General features: G+C 37.7%; 1 pseudogene; it reads right to left on the reverse strand.

Annotated features, from left to right (window-relative positions):
• Positions 1 to 1,109: 1,109 nt before the first annotated feature.
• Positions 1,110 to 18,132, reverse strand: part of LOC127199011 (60 kDa heat shock protein, mitochondrial-like) — a 29,039-nt pseudogene continuing 12,016 nt past the window's right edge.

Below are 18,132 nucleotides of genomic sequence, written 5' to 3' on the forward strand. Positions count from 1 at the left end.
CTGCTTCTTATGTGTCTCAGAGGGTTTTGTGAATGGAATTTTCACTTTGATTATTTGTAATAAAGTTTTGATTTCCACTTTGACTGATTGAGCATTCAGGAGTCTGTTGTTTAGTGACCATAAATTTACATAATTTATAGAGGTTCTTTTCTGTTGCTTTCAAACCTTATTGCATTGTTTTTTCTATAATATGCCATGTAAAATTTCTTCTTTGGTCCTATTTGATTTTGTGTGTGTGTGTGTATGTGTGTGTGTATGTGTGTGTGTGTGTGTGTGTGCGTGCGTGCGCGCGCACGTGCGCGCGCCCGCTTCCTATAGCTGTATGGATATACCTCTTTTTTTTTTTTTTCAAGACAGAGTTTCTCTGTGTAGCTTTTGCTGTCCTAAACTCATTTTGTAAACAGGATGGCCTCAAAATCACAGATCCACTGGCCTCTGCCTCCCCAGTGTCTGAGATTACAGGCATGCACCACCATACCCACCATTTTCTTGGAATTTAATCGAGAATTTTTATCCTTAGTCTCTTTAAGGTCATTGGGGTGTTTGTGTCTTCTTTGAACTTCTTCAATTCTTTGATTACATTTACAATTGTTCTTTGAAATTCTTTGTCCTGGGACATAGCTAGGTGATTCTCACTGAAGAGCATTTCCATAGTAGTGTTGGTTTTGGAGGACGTAGCCTTCCCTCTTGTTGTGATTTTGCAATGTGGTTTGTGTTTGTGGACATATTTCCTTGGTTGTGTGTCCAATATCAGACTCTAACCTGCTTCTGTTGAGTTTTTGCCATTGCCCCAAATTGTTTGATTTCAGATCATGCATAAAGAACCTATAGGTCAGGTGTTTTATACTCAGTGTTGAGTTTTGTTCTGAGGAATGGCATTAATTTGAATTCTGTGGTAACCATAAAGATCATGAATGCATTTCCCAGCTGGAAGTGAACATAGCAAAGCAAAATAGGACAAGGAATCTATCAATGACAGGGTGAACGTGTTGCTCCCAGCTAAGCCTTGGCTTAGAGTGGGAACATGGGAGAGAATCAGAGCAACTCACCTGGCTGGTGTGTACGAGGGTGTGACTCATCCTTGGTCTGGATTTGTGGGGTGGTAAAGGCTACATATTGGAGGACATATTAGCTGGCTCATTCACTTCAGCATCAATTGTCCCGCCAGCCTTCAGCACAGACCCTCCATTTGAAAGTTTAGCAAGTCACTTATTCGGCTTCTCCCTTTCATATTTACTAGTTGTGATGTCTATCTGCTCAGTGTTTTCTTGAGTATATTTTTCAACTTGAGTTTCGTCACCTTTCCCTTTCAAAGACATGACACCGTCTTTGGTGACAATGACCTCTTCAACTTTTCCTAAGTTATGAGCTTGAACATCTTCAGACTTAAGATTCCACCCTTTTCTCCAAACACTGCACCACCAGTAGCAATAGCCATATCTTTAAGCTGGTTCTTCCTATTGTTTCCAAACTCTGGAGTTTTGATGGCAAAAACCTGAGGACAAATTTTTATTCTGTTCAAAACCAGTGTGCTTATACTATTTCCATCAAAGTCTCAGCAATTATGACCGCAGACTTCCAATGAGTATTGACAATTCCAAGAGGAGGTAGAGAGGACTGGATACTAGAAATTGGAGTTAACACCTTTGACCTTTTGATATGTTAATAAAGTACAGGGAAAATATAGCCATTATCAAACTTCATGTCTTCAATAATTTCTAATTCATCATTCAGGATTTTTCTCCCATTCACTATGATGGTGCCCATTCTTCCAATCATTTTCATTGCATCAGAAATTATATTGCTACTGTCTTTGTCTCCAGTCTCAAAAACTGTAGCAAGCTGAGCAATTTCTTAAGGGGTTGTCATGGGTTTACATTGTTTTTTAAGTTCATCAATCAACACCCAACATCCCACCTATCCAGATTTCCACTGGATTAGCTTTTTTGTTGATCTTTTCAAAACTCTCCTTTTCAATATAATGTTGGCATAATATTATTGTGTACTATGTAAAGATTATCCTTGTATTATTCAAATGATGATTTCTTTTCCCCTACATCTGGTTGCAATTCAGACATGGCATGATAATGCTTACTCAAAGAATTTCCTGTCTCATGTTTGTGTAAACATTGCTCTCTATTTATTCTCTGATTTTTCAATGACGCTGATCAGCCAATAGCTAGGCAGAAGAGAGACTAGGGCTGGACTTTCATTTCCAGCAAGGGGAAAGGTAAAGAGATAGTCAGTCAGAAGGAGAGGGCCAGGAGACATCCTGAAAAACAGCTGGAGCTGAGAAAGACTTAAAATGCAAGTTTCTTGGGAAATTTGGTGTGAGAGGTGAGCTTAGGGGACTAAAATACATCAATACTGCTCAGTTCTTATATTATCAAAAATGTTAAATAAAACTAAAGTCTCTGTCTTGATTAATTGGGGCTAACTGGCTTAGATTAAAAATTGCCAAAGTTAATATACATTTTTCAATAGAACATGTCAGAACAATAACAGTGATAGTACCATCCCCAGACTCTTCATTTGTGCTTTTGGCAACATCTTAATGAAGTTTAGTTCCAATTCTTTTTATCCTTATATTTAACATCAATTGAATTTGAAACAGTGACCCCATCTGTTGCTACTTTGGGATGTCCCCAACTCTGTTTAATAATCACGGTTCTTCCTTTTAGCTTCATTGTAACAGCTACATCATCAGACTATATACCTTGAAGCATTAAGGCTCTAGCATCCACACCAATTTTTTCACCCTTGGCATAGGCCCTAGTGAAGTGAGGAGTCACATGGTAAGGCAGGCCATTGGTGGTAAGTAAGGGCCTTAAAGATCATTATATTGGTTACTTTCCTCATTGTTGTTAAAATAACTGCAGAGTGATTCAAGGAAGGATGAATTTATTTTGGATCACGGTTGGGCACTATATGAAGCCATGACAGCAAGAGAGTGACATTGTGTTTTCCATCAAGAGGTAGAGGAATTTGGGCTCACTTTCTCCAACCTGTTCAGTCCTCATCCCATCAATAATAGAGCCATTCACATTCAGGTTGCATCTTCTTTATTTACTTATTTTATTTATTTATTTATTTATTTATTTTGAGATAGGGTTTCTCTGTGTAGTCCTGGCTATCCTGGACTTGCTTTGTAGACCAGGCTGGCCTTGAACTCACAGTGCTCTGCCTGCCTCTGCCTCCCGAGTGCTGCAATTAAAGGTGTGTGCCACCATGCCCAGTGTATCCTCTTTCTTAATTAAATCTTTCTGGAAGCATTCTCAAAGACACACCCAGAGGTATGCTTTATGAATATTTCTAAATCATCGAATCAAGTTGACAATGAATACGAAATGTCAGTTATAAACTCTTTTATTAATTTTCTTGACATTATATAAATACTGCATAAAACTGTGTATACTTACATTAATCATAAATTATTAAAAGAATTTTTGCATGAGTCTCTTTCTTTTTCCACATATTTCTTATATTCCTTTCTAGTGCCAGCAAAACACCTATCTAGGTTCTAAGAATTGAATTAGAAACCTAGTTGACTAAATGACAAATATGTAAAGAAAATTTTGAAGTGAGAAATTATTTCCAAATTTAATTCTGTACTCTAGGTTAGTACTATTTTCAACAATTTCCATTTTATAGCCTTGTTTTAACAAAACAGTAATAGAACTGGAAGAAAAGTAAAGGGGCCTCTGAGTCAACCCAAAGCACGCCAAGACACCAAGTTCTCAACACAAAAGAGATTTATTGTGCTGGAGAAGCAATCAGGGTGTGGGGAAGGGAGGGCTGCCTTTTGATCAGGGAAAGACAGCAGCGTGTTTATCTGCAGGAGTGATTTTCAGGAAGAAAAAAAGAGAAGTCTGTGCTAGACTGAGATAATAAATACTGATTGGACATGTTAGTCAGTACAGCCGAATAAGGAATTTTTTTTTTTAAAACGAAGACAGTAACATTTATTCACGTTAGCTCTAGAGGGGTGGTTTTCAATCTGTAGGTCATGACTCCTTTGGGGGCGGTGTCAAACAATCCTTTCACAGGGGTCACCTAAGACTATCAAAACCCCCAGATCTTTATATTATATACACTACATACAATGACATACATACATTACATACGATTCATAACAATAGCAAAATTACAGTTATAAAGTACCAATGAAAGTAAGTTGATGGTGCGGGTCACCACAACATGAGGAACTGTATTAAAGGGCCACAGTATTGGGAAGACTGAGACCCACTGGTCTAGATGATAAGATTGTAGGTAAATTTGATGCTGACCAAGAAGCAATGTTTTCCCACCTCACCAATTAGTAAGTTTGGTTTGTATAATAATTAAGTAGGAATACAATTCAAAAGTTCCTGACAGGCAGCGATTGTTTTCTCAGTACACTGAGTATCTGATTAAGAAGTAATCAGAATTATCCAAGGGGTCCTCCAGGTTTTATGAACCCCAAATATAATATTTAGACCCAGTAAGGGCTGTTTTCTCACATGCCCATCACTATTTCCCAAGCACATGCAGATCATGGGATTTACCACACATCTGTTAGTATATTGATATCTGTCCACACAACTATAACAACACATGAAATCTGGGTGGGTTTTTTTTTTTTTTTTTTTCTTTCTTCTTTTCATCCCAGAAGTTAAAAATATGTTCTGAAAAAAAGTTAAAAAAAAAAAAAAAAGCAAAGACAGAGATTCCACTATTATGAAACATTCCTATATACCACAAATAATTTATAGATTTACTTTTCTGTTGTTGTTATTTTGTTTTGTTTTTCTTTTGTTTTTCTTTTTTTTTTTTAATTTTTTTATTAATTTATTCTTGTTACATCTCAATGGTTATCCCATCCCTTGTATCCTCCCATTCTTCCCTCCCTCCCATTTTCCCATTATTCCCCTCCCCTACCACTGTTCCTGAGGAGGATTACCTCCCCCTGTATATGCTCATAGGGGTATCAAGTCTCTTCTTGGTAACCTGCTGTCCTTCCTCTGAGTGCCACCAGGTCTCCCCCTCCAGGGGACATGGTCAAATGTGAGGCACCAGAGTACGTGAGAAAGTCATATCCCACTCTCCACTCAACTGTGGAGAATGTTCTGACCATTGGCTAGATCTGGGTAGGGGTTTAAAGTTTACCGCCTGTATTATCCTTGGCTGGTGCCTTAGTTTGAGCAGGACCCCTGGGCCCAAATCTGCCTACCATATTGTTCTACTTGTAGGTTTCTAGGACCCTCTGGATCCTTCTACTTTGCTATTCTCCCTCACTTCTCTCATTTAAAGTCCCAATAGGATGTCCTCCCCTCTGTCCCAGTTTCCTGGTAAGTGAAGGCTTTTGTGGGACATGCCCCTTGGGCTAGTATGCAGATATAAGTGAGTATATACCATTTGATTCTTTCCGCTTCTGGGTTAACTCACTCATTATGATCATTTCTAGCTCAGTCCATTTATCCACAAATTTTGGGAATTCCTTGTTTTTAATAGCTGAGTAGTATTCCATAGTGTATATATACCATAGTTTCTTTATCCATTCTTCTACTGATGGACACTTAGGCTGTTTCCGTGTTCTGGCTATTATGAATAAGGCTGCTATGAACATGGTTGAGCAAATTTTCTTGTTGTGTGCTGGAGCATCTTCTGGGTATATTCCAAGGAGTGGAATAGCTGGGTCTTGAGGAAGCCCTATTCCCATTGTTCTGAGATAGCACCAGATAGATTTCCAAAGTGGCTGTACTAGTTTGCATTCCCACCAGCAATGAAAGAGTGTTCCTCTCTCCCCACATCCTCGCCAGCATGTGGTGTCGCTTGAATTTTTGATGCCTGGACCTTGGTAGTTAGTTTTAGGAATGTGGAAGTGCCTAATCAGGAAACCTAACGGTTTAACAAGAGGAAAGGGGGAGGGCGAGACCTGCTGGCCTGTCAGAGAGAACCTCCAAAAAGAACAGTCAGTTATGATCAAGAGATCGTCTGAGAATTTTCAGAGTAATGTAGTTCTTTAGCCTGAATGTCTGAGGTGGTGTTTGAAATTGGCCTGAAGATATATCATATATATATCCTTTCTCAGAATGAGTAGAAACCTGAGTCTTTCTCTGTCCTTAACCTAGAATTTGTACAGGAAGCTGTGAGCTTCACTCTGATCTTCTAGTTTTCCATGAAATGATAATAAGCAGATGGTAAACACTACCGCTGGATAAGGATGGGAATAGGTAAATATTTGTAGGGAGGACTTCATCTGGGTGAAATTTTCTGGCACATGTTTTTATTTGACCCATAATCTCATTTTGTAAGTGAAAATTTCAGGTTCATAATGCTTTAGAGATTTGGCAATGTTTTTATTGGCAATTATAAAATCCTACCAGGCAGACTCCATGTCCATCTTTAAAATTGTTCTCCAAACTCCTCATTATTAAGCAATGGATAAAATAGGGAAAAATTTGCAACCATCTGGAGTACTTTAGGCTACTAGGCAAAAATATGAATTAAAATTTTGATTCTAGCACCTGTCATGACAACATATTTCTGAATCATAATCACAGCACTTGGGACATAGAGGCAAGAGGATGGAGACTTTGAAACCTGTCTTGGCTACACTGGAAGTTTGCCACTGGCCTAAGATAATTGGTTTCTACTCATTACTCTTTGTATAACATTGGACTTAGTCACTGCTTTTTCAAGATGAATGAAATATCACTGGTATTTTCAGCCTTATGAGTTTATTAGAGGTGTCCATTTTGACATGCTCAGCCAGGCACTTATAGCACAGGAGCCTTCAATAACCAGTACCAAATGGTTCAAAGTCATAAATTCTTTTTCACTATGTCTCAAATCTACATGAAATATTCATATGAAGGTCTATTTTTTTCTTTTCCAAGAAGGAAACAGAGGCACAGAAAGGTTAATATCCTTCCTCAGGTCCTGAAGTGACAGATGAGTGACTCAAGTGCAGGCATCTGCCTGTAGAGTTGATTGTTTAGTCACTACCCAGAAATCTTTTCATTCTGAGAACTCTAAGTAAGGAATCGTTTTCAGCAGGATGCTGCCTGTGTCAGCCCCCAGGGATGAACTCCCCAGCCATCATTACATGCATATATTCAAAAGACCACATTCAGCCTCACAGAGGAGTTTTGCAACCCACATCAGCTGACAGGGGTTTCTACCAGGGACATAGAACATTATGAAACATGTCTAACTCTTGGCTGCAGGGGAAGACTCATTCAGTTATATATAGTAGAAGTAATCCTCAAGATTACTGGTTCTCACAGTCTACAAAGGTGCATAGCCTAATAAAAGCAAGAATGGATCACATCCTTAACAACTCAAATAGTTCCTCACAGCTTACACAAGAACAAAAGACCATTGTTCCAAAGGCTGTATGTAGCTCAGAGGAATGACTACTTTGTTCACTTCTTTAGTTCTTTAAACTTTAAATTTTGTTTATTTTTTCTCATTTTTTAAAGATCTTACAAAATTAATACAAATGTTAAAAGGTTAGAATGACAATTCCTTAAGATGACTTAAGAAATTATTTTGTGTTGGGCCTCAAGACCTTGAGCAAGCAGAGTTCAGTGATTTTAAATAGAAAAACAAACAAGGAAACCTTGATAACATGCTTATCCCTAGAGACCAGAACGAAACTAAGTCGGGGCCGCCATTTGTGCTACAGGAGCACTGGCCTCAGCTCTAGCTGCATAGTAAACAAACTGAGGGACTTAGGGAACCTCATGCAAGTCAAGATCTAGTGAGTTGGTGAGAACACAATATTCTTAACCTTCTTGTGACCCCCAACATCTGTCCCATAATGCACCAGTCAGGTCCTTGAGGCAGTTCCTACAGTGCTCATATGTCAATTATCAGAAAGTTTTTGTAAGACAGCACGAGAATAAAAAAATGGAAAAAGGATGAGAAAATCATAAAAAGGAATGAATATAATCATGGTAATTAATGTACACATAGGAAAATCCCAAATAACCAGATAAGAGTGACATTCTCTGAGTTTTTATTTTACCAGAACAAAACATACATGATATTTAGAGAAAACAATACATATAACATTTGGAGAGATATTGCTCAAAAAAGCATTTAAAGATAAATGAAATTTTGTTTCCATGGCAGTCTTTCTGCAAAATTAGGATAAATTCTTTGTTGTTACTATGTGTCCTTAAGTTTGAGCCAACAGAAAGGGACTGAATGCTTCATAAGAGAAACTGGGGACTATAAAAATGTGTTATCTTATTACTTAATTATTTTAGAAACTCATCTTCAAGAACCTAAACTTCTCCAGATTCAAGCCTACTTCCTTAAGAGTGCTCTCTTGGTAAAATGATCCATAAGGCATCAACACGCCATTTTCTAAATGATAATTTTTGGTTCTACCATTTCAATGACTCCAAAGGTTAATGACAGGCTTGTCATTTCTGTCCAAATCTCATTAGTCACATATTGTCAGAAACGTATTTACCATCAGTGAATGTTTTCTAAATCAATAGTGGTAATGAGGAGCTAATTTCCCTCATAAGTAAAGTAAAATACGATTTTAATTTTGTCACATACCTTGAATCAGTAAGCTAGGTCTTCCTGAACTAACCAGTTATGTCACTGGTCACCGTCAGGCAGGCAGAGAATTTGGTAAATAAGAACAAACTACACAGATTACTTTAATAGACAAAAATGTAAGACTTTCAGCCCATTTCTAGAAAACAGACAATGACAATGATACCTAGACAAAGTAGATAAAGCCAATGACAAAGGAACCCTGGAGTTCTTCATGGTCTCTGCTCTGGGTTTTTGGCTTCAGTTCCTACCATTACTTCCCTCAGTGATAGACTGTTACCTGGAAGTGTAAGAGGAAATAAGACCTTTACTTCCTAAATTGAATTTGCTCACAATGTTTATGACAGTACTATAAAAGCAAATTACACACACACACACACACACACACACACACACACACACACACACACACACACACACACACACCTTGGGATTCACTAAGAACTTTAGTATTACATCAAGAGCAAGCGCACATCCACAATCCTATTACATGTTTTTCGCTTCATAGTAAAATGTCCAATAGGTATTAAAAATGAAGAGCCTGTAATAAAATATTTATCAATTAGTTCCAAAGGAGCAGATTTATTCCATGTCCAGGAGCTGCTGTGTAAAATTCACTAAGCTGCTTTTAGTGACCTCTATATCATTCTTAGAAGGACCCTGAAGCACTAAGAGAAAAAGTGGTCTTTTCAAGACTGTATTAGGTAGAAACAGTTCTTTCCAGTGCAGGACCTACTACCAAGTTCAAGTTGGCTTCAGGCTCTCAATCTTTCTGCCTTATATTCCTCAGTGTTTAGATAACAGATGTGTGCCACTATGCTGGGCTTTGCACTTAACTTTTGCACTAATCCATTTTTTCTTTGTTGTTTTACTTACTCCTTGATGGATTCACTTCTGAATTCAGTTGTTCAAGATCTATTGTTATGGAATAAACGAAATTGTTCTGTTCCTGGCTTTAATTCAAGTATGGATCTGCAATTCACAATGTGTTCATCTTTGGAGATGGGACCTTCGGGTCAAAAAATGATATTTAGATAAGGTCATAAAGGTAGAGAGCTGTTTGTGTGTGTGTTTGTTTGTTTTTTTGTTTTCTGAGACAGGGTCTCTCTGTGTTGCCTTGGCTGTCCTAGACTCACTTTGTAGACCAGGCTGGCCTTGAACTCACAGTGGTCTGCCTTGCCTCCACCTCACGAGTGCTGGGACTAAAGGCATGCACCACCACGCCTGGCAAGTAGAGAGCTCCTGATGAGACTAATGCCATACAGAGAAGAGATACCAAGACACCAGAGCTTGCTTGCATGACCCTCTCTCTTCCCTTCTCCACCTCTTTCCTTTCTCTGTCTCTCTGCCATACAAGGACACTGGAAGAACTTGACCAAACTCACACCCTGATCTCAGACCTGCAGGCTTCAGAGCTATCAGAAACTACAATAAATATTTGTTGTTTAAGCACTTAGCTTACTGTGTTTAGTTATAACATCCCTAGATAAGGCATTATTTTCTATGACACTTTGAATTTTGCCATATTCGACCATAGTATTGCAGAAACCATCTTTACTTGTTTAAAACAAAGAGAAAAGAGAAAACTCGATCCTGTTTCAAACATCCTGGTACCTGGGATTGTTCTGTGCAAGGATCTTGCTCTGATCATGAACTGGTAGGAGATATCTTTCAAATTTTACTCTACTTACATGTTTTTTCATGAATAGGGAAAATAGTTTATTTTCAATGGTATAATTTTATAGTAGTTTTATATACAGGCCAATTCAATCTAGTAATGTATTAGAAATATTAATTACTGCATTTAAAACATGGTTATGAAAAATTAACCAATGATTCTGTTTTAAGGCATATGTAAATACCGTGACTTATTTTCAAGGCTATGTCAGCAAATGCATGCTGTAACTTGAGCCTTGGCTTTGATGGAAACAATTCTATCTGTGCTTTCAATTAGACTGAAGGAATGACAGAGTTTATCTGGCTCATGACGAGCACAAAAGGGTTAAGAAGAATGTGTTTATTGCTGTTGCTGTTTTCAGTCCTTAGATTCCTGACACCGTGTTCAAGCCCTTTATAGTACTAGACCTAAAAGAAAGGTATTTTTTATGCTTCTCTGATATATTTCATCCTGGCTACAGTTTCCTCTCCCTCCCTTCCCCCAGCCTCTATTCCCCTGCCTCCCCTCTCCCAAATATCTCTCCCCCACCTCCCCTCAGAAAAGAGAAGCCTTCCTAGAAACATCAATCAAACACAGCATAATAAGCTACAATAAGACCAGGCACGGACATCATATCAGGGCTGGACAAGGCAAACAAGTAGGGAGGGAAGGGTCCCACAAGTAAGTAAAAGAGTCAAGGGAAGGCCCCAAGTCTTCTGTTAAGATCTCCACAAGAACACTACGCTACTTAGCCATATGTAGAGGGTCTAGGTCAGACCCTAACATAAGTGACAGTTCGTGCTGGATACTGTATAGAACAAAGGGAACACTCCTCCATTGCTGGTGGGAGTGCGAACTTGTACAGCCACTTTGGAAGTCAATAGGGCAGTTTCTCAGAAAACTGGAAATTGATCTATTTCTAGACCCATCTATACTACTCCTGGCCATATGCCCAAAGGACGCTCGATCCTAGCATAAGAAATCATGCTCAACTATGTTCATAGCAGCCTTATTCATAATAGCCCAAAACTGGAAACAACCTACATGCCCCTTAACTGAAAATGTGGTAATTTACTCAGTAAAGTATTATTCCAAAGCAAACTCAAAGTTATTTTGTAGACTTTTTAATCTAATATTGCTTTAAACAATATCTAGCTTTAAACAATGTTTAGCTTTAAACATTTGTAAAAAGTTACTGGTTTGTTGCTTGTGTATTATAGTTTCTGATTTTACAATTTTATGGATTTTGTTTCTGTGTGTTTGTGTGTTTCTTGTAAATTTTTTTCTTTTTTTAAAATTTTATTAATTTATTCATATTACATCTCAATGGTTATCCCCTCCCTTGTATCATTCCATTCCTCCCTCCCTCCCATTTTCCCCTTACTCCCCTCCCCTATGACTGTGACTGAGGGGGATTTCCTCCCCCTGTATATGTTCATAGGGTATCAAGTCTCTTCTTGGTAACCTGCTATCCTTCCTCTGAGTGCCACCAGGCCTCCAAGGACAATACAGGCGGTAAACTTCAAACCCCTACCCAGATCTAGCCAATGGACAGGACATTCTCCACAGTTGAGTGGAGAGTGGGGTCTGACTTTCACACGTACTCTGGTGCCTCAAAATTGACCAATTTTTTTCCTTTTATTATTCTGGTTTGTTGAGTTTCTGTTGTTACTATTGTTGCTTTACTGTTTTCTAAAGAGAGGAAGGAAGGATGTGGACTTGGGTGGATGGGGAGGTAGGGAGGAGCTGGAAGAGGAAAAACGCTACCTATTGGTAATAGGCAAATGTTAATTATTGATATAGTTATTCATTTATTTTAGACTTTTCAATTTGGTGAAGTACAGGTTTTTTAAAATATGTCCTTGTGATTTTCTCAGTGTCTGTTGTTCTCCCCCTCCCCCCACCGTTTTCTTTCCTGATTTTTTTTTTATTCTGAATATTCTCTCTCCCTCCTGCTTTTAGTTAGTTTGGATAACGGTTTAGTCTATCTTGTTGATTTTCTTAAGGAACCAATTCTCTGTTTCACTGATTCTTTACATCATTCTCTTTGTTTCTATTTAATTTATTTCACCTCTTGGTTTGATTATTTTTTTGTCATTTACTCCTCTTGGGTGTGCTTGGTTCTTGTTCTATAGCTTTCAGCTGTGCTGTTAAGTTGCTAATATGAGATCTCTCCCATTGTGTGTTTGTTTGTGTGTGTGTGTGTGTGTGTGTGTGTGTGTGTGTGTGTGTGTGTGTGTTTCTATTCTTTTGGTTTTTCTGCTGTGAGATTATTAATGTCTTGTGTTTTTATTGGTGCACGTAACTTCCTTAGGTTGAAGTTTTTCTTCTGGCACTTGGATAGGAATGGATTTGTAGACATATATGGTTTAAATTTGATTTTATCATGAAATGTCTAATTTTTTTTCATCAATAGTGATTGAAGTTTTTCCTGGGTCTATTAGTCTGAGCTGGTGTCTGTGGTGTGGAGAAATTCTACGTGCACCTTATCTGGTGTTTTGGCAAGTATGGCCTGTGGTTGAGCAGAGAATTAGGGGCTGAAACAAGCCATGGGTGGGGAAGATAGGCCAGGAGGGCCTGGTCTATGAGCACAGAGAGTCTGGATGGGAGGCCACAGTTGTTCTGTTGCGCACTAGGGATGAGCCTAGAGGACTGGTCTGATAAGGGGATAGAAAGAGTAGAGAATCTCTGATGGCAGCCTCATATTTAGATTTTTTTAAATGGGGATAAATGAAACCAACTTTTAAATTTATGAGTTACAGGTTCTTCAACCTATAGAAACTCCCCCGAGCAACCGATGCATTAGTCACGCCCAAGAGTAATGATAGAGAATATGAACGCAAGCTAATGATGGCATACGATTATAGCCTCTTCCAATTTACAACACATTTTCATAAGTTTTATCACATTAGAGGGTGAGTCATGACTCTATAAAGTGCTCTGAGCTTTCTAGTAGGAGGCAGTAAAACTTAAAGCAATTTATTTCCTACTTGATACCCATGGAAGCTCTTTCTATCGTGCATGTTTTGCGTTACTTATTTATCCCAACTCCCTTCACATATAAGACCTCGTGAAACAGCAAAGCCAAAACAAATTAAAAACCTCAGATAACAAAATCATAAATTCTTTTCTAATAAACTTTTATAAAAAAATAGTTTTAGATTCTTGGAAAAATTCTAAATATGAGTTCCTTACACCTCACACCAAGTCACCCCAGTTGTCTTATATTAGTGTTGTACTTTTGTCACAACTAGTAAGGCAATGTTGATACTTCATTTTTCCACCCATATTATTATGTTTCTTCTTGTTACGGGACTCAGTCAGGGTATATATATACTATGTAGGCATCGTGGCTACTTTTCCTCTGTTCTTTGAAATCTTCTTAGGCTCCTCCTTCTTGGCTTCTGTCATGCTTTCTTTCTTAAGCTGGAGTTACTGGTCAGGAGGAGGAATCCCATAGAGCTGAAGCGATGTGTTTCTCATTTCACAGCAAGATGTATAAGTCTTCATGGTCTATCTCTGGTGCAGCTACAAGTGGTTCCCTGAATGAGGCTGTGTTTGTCAGAGAGCTTTGTTATAAGGCTACACTCCAACCCTTCCCAGGGCCTCACATGGAGACAGCTTGCTAACTGGTGCATACACCTTAGGGTAGGGACCTGAGATGGACCTTCTCAAAGGGAGAGCAACCCCATAAATTATTTGGACTTCTCTGTACAGATTTGACACTGCTTCATTTCTTAAATACTTAATCATTGTATTTGTAGAAATACAGATTGTGAATATTATTTTAAACATTGTGTAATAAACTCAATAAATAATACATTTTATATTTTGTTATTCAAATTTTTGGAATTTTTGCTTTTGCTACCAGAACCTTGGAGTTTGGTTGCTGCATCTTTGACAATACCTTGTAGTTTCAGGTTTTTTGGTTTTGGTGTTTGTTTTTACCCTGTGTGTTTGTTTGTTTTCTTTCCAGGACTGTTAAATAATAGCAAGAGTGTCTAACCTGTCACCCACAGAGCACGGGAAATATAGAATAGCTATGAATATGCCCCAAACATGTTTGCAAACCACAATATCATACCACAATTCCGAAAGGCTAGACACCCTTGTGATGAGACTTTTGTTTTTACATGTTCCTTATTTCAACCCTTGAAGTAGAAATTTCTCCAAAGAATGCTTCCTCTTTCTTATGTTATAAAAGCCCTTAAGTTTTCTGAACCAAATATTACACATATATTACTATGGCATTTGGATATTTGCACTGGGATAAGTAAGACAGCTATCTTACCAAGGCCTTGGCCTTTAACAAAAACTGAGACGAGTAGTGGATTCAGAAACATAAGCATTAATTTCATCGTATTTTCTACTATGTAATCCAATAATTATCTTGATTTTTTAAAAGCCTTTGAGTAATTTACAATCAAATCAAAGTTGAATAACACATACACTTTCAGTAACTCAGTTAATATGCTCTAATTTTCAGTTTAGGCTTCTCAGCTTAACTTTTCATCCTATACTTTATAGCATGGGGCAATGTCTCTTCATTTTACTGCTTGCATTTCTGACTCTGATAGCTGAAATTTGCTTCAGTAACAGAATTAAAAGATAAAAATAGAGAGATTTTAGAAGTCTGATGCAATCTTTTGTTTGTTTGTTTCTTTGTTTGTTTGTTTGTTTGTTTGTTTTATGATATGGAGAAGTTTATTTGTAGAAGCATGGTAGAACAGGAAATGGGGTGGGGCACCCTAAGGTGCAGTATATTTGATCTCAGTGTGATCCATGAGAATGTGAACTGTAAAAACCCATCGTTGAAACCATTGTGATCCCAGAGATTGAATTGTAAATCCCTGTTTCTTGTGGCTGACCCTAACACATCTTTAATCCAAGAACTTTCTCTTTATTGTAAACAGGTGATTAAGGCGTGGTTCAGCCGGCCTTACACGTTTTAATCCAAGAGCTATCTATACACAGGATTTAATAGAATTAATAGAGTCAAGAACCAGAGCAAAAAAACAGCTGATGGGTATTAAAGAGTAGGAGGGACTTGAGTTGAGGGGTGTTTAAGACTGTGTAGAAGTAGAGAGATCTTTGACACTTTTAGCTCTTGGCCTTTACTCTTGGGATTTTTAGCTTTAACTCTTTAACTTTTAGTTCTCTAGCTCCTCAACTCCTTGGCCTTTGGCTTTTTTGCCTTGAGCTAGCATGCCTTTGGCTTTGGGTTTTTTATGTTTGTTTGTTTGTTTGTTTGTTTGTTTTGGCCTTTTCCATCTGGACTGTCAGTTGAGCTAGTGAGACTTTGGGGCCTTTTTCCTTCTGGGACATCAGCTACATAAGAAGGTCAACTGGGCGCTTTCTCTGCCTCTCTGAGATGACAGGTTTTTCACCACAATATCTGGCTCCTGAGTCTTTGTTGGTAAAATAGAACAATCTAGGATTTGCTTTCTTCTTCTCCTCCTTTTTCTTCTTCCTCTTTTTAAAGATGTATTTATTTATTATGCATACAATGTTCTGCCTGCATCTGTACCTGTCACCAGGAGAGGGCACCAGATTTCATTATAGAAATCTGATGGTTATGAGCCACCATGTGGTTGCTGGGAGTTGAATAAGGACCTCCAAAAGAACAGCCAGTGCTCTTAACCTCTGACCTATCTCTATAGTCCCTGGGATTTTCAATTAAAACAGCAGGAGAGAGACAGACAGACAGACAGAATAAGAGAGGGAGAGAAAGGGAGAGAAAGCAATAGATCAGAAGAGGAAGAGCCCAATACAGTCTTGGTATGACTTAGCTTCAACTGCTTTAAATATGTATGTCACTCAAAATTGTAGACATATCTTCATACAATCTCAAATACCTCCCTAGCAAATAACAAAGGAACAATAAAAATTTATGAACATATACAGTGAGAATGATATTGTGAAATATCTAGGTATAGTTTATTATTATAAATTTTTATTAGGGACCTGAAGAAATGTTTCAGCAGTAAAAGCTGCATACTTCTGTTCTAAGAGAGTAAGAGTTCAGTACCCAATACATACATCGAGGACGCCTACAACTGCCTATACCTATAGCTCCAATGTATCTGATAACCCCTTCTAGCCTGTGCAGGTACCTGTATACACACACACACACACACACACACACACACACACACACACACACAATTAAAGCAATAAAAATATAAAGCATTTTGATCATTTTCACCTCCCATCCACTCACTAACTTCTTGCAGATTCACTCCTTCTCTCCTACCTCTTTTTCAACTTCTGGTCCTCCATTTTTTAAAATAACGCACAAAGTCTAATTTGTATGTACTCATGTGGGTGTGGGCAAATATGATCAAAATACATTGTATGGGATTCACAAAGAATTAATACAAATATTTAAAATAATTATATATATATATATTAGTTTTTAAACTTTTTATGCTAAAAAAGATAATCCTAACACTAAATTAAAGTAAGCGAAAGTGAAAACTGGGGTTACCTTGAAGATAGATAGCCATAGCTTCAAAAGGAACATGGAAAAGTAATGACATATTTAATGAATAAAAAAATGACAGTTCTTTTTGAATGCTTTGGCTCATTGTCAATGGGGTACCTTGGGCCCATATCTGCTGGAGTTAAAAGGACCTTCTAATTACATAGGCCAAGTTTATGGAAAGGGAAATCACTCAATAAAGCATTTAAATGGTGTTGCTCATAACTGGTGAGTAGAAGATTTTTGGAATGTCTGGAAAATTTATATAAATATTTAATTCAGTTGACATTAAAATACCATTTAAAGATCATTTTATTTTTCTCTAAAGTGTACATTATCATGGTAGGGGACTCAAATTCAAAACTAAGTATTCTGTTCATGAGAAATCCATTGTTAATAGATTCCTTGGTCTGTTTATCTGTTGCATACTAAATTTCACAGCTAAGAGTCATTGATGTTGAGATGAGCTCTTTATTTCTGCTAATATATGACACAAATACTTATAACATACTGGCACTTGTACTTTCGAGTCACTCCTATCAAGTCTCTAATGCCTTCACGCAAACCAATTCTGCTCCAGCTCTTTGTCTAAGAGGGTGAAGGTACAGACACACTCAGATCCCTGCCAGCTTTACTAGTCCATGAGCCTGCCCACTGTTACTCCCTCTTTTATAAAATCACTTTGTGGTATATGCTTAGGACTATATGCATTTCTATGAAAATTTGCCATCCCCCTTCATAGTTTTTTGCTCAACTTTTATATATATATATTTTTTTTAAATAGAAGCATTTAAAGAAAGACCTCCTCCCGTATAAAGAATGTAAAGTCTAAAGCACATGAGTTTGTTACTGTGTGCTCTTTGCTAGTTCCCACACTCACATGCACATTCCACAGCTGGTGTGCACCCACTAGTATTCCTGGATCGAGGGCAGGAATTTAGGACATTAAGAAAACGTGCAATGGATTGTATGTCTAGTGCTATCAAGTATGTTCAATCTTGAGATAACTGCTATTTTCTCCATTTAGTGTTGCCTTCTCACCATATGGTCTCTATCTGGCATTTAGTGATAGCAGGCAGCCCGATTCTTTTTCACCATTTTCTGAACAGCAGGATGTAAATATCATGACCTAAACCAATTGGGCATGAAGGTGTTAACCCCCTCAGTCCTAACAAATGCACACCATATGCATATGTGTAATTTGCCTTCTGGGTTTTTGGGGTTTTTTGTTTGTTTGTTTGTTTGTTTGTTTGCATTTTGACCTTGAAATTTTTTTCTCTTTTTTAAAAAGATGATATAATTTAGTCTTGTAGTCTTGTAAAGCTAACATTTTTTTCCAATTCAAAACTCATTAGTTACTTGTTTTTCAATAACCACCTTCTTCTCTGAGGTCATCACTAGGAGAGAAAACAATTGTTTCATATTATCTTGAGTAACG

Source organism: Acomys russatus, chromosome 15, assembly GCF_903995435.1.
Source record: "Acomys russatus chromosome 15, mAcoRus1.1, whole genome shotgun sequence".
NCBI classification, from domain to species: domain Eukaryota; kingdom Metazoa; phylum Chordata; class Mammalia; order Rodentia; family Muridae; genus Acomys; species Acomys russatus.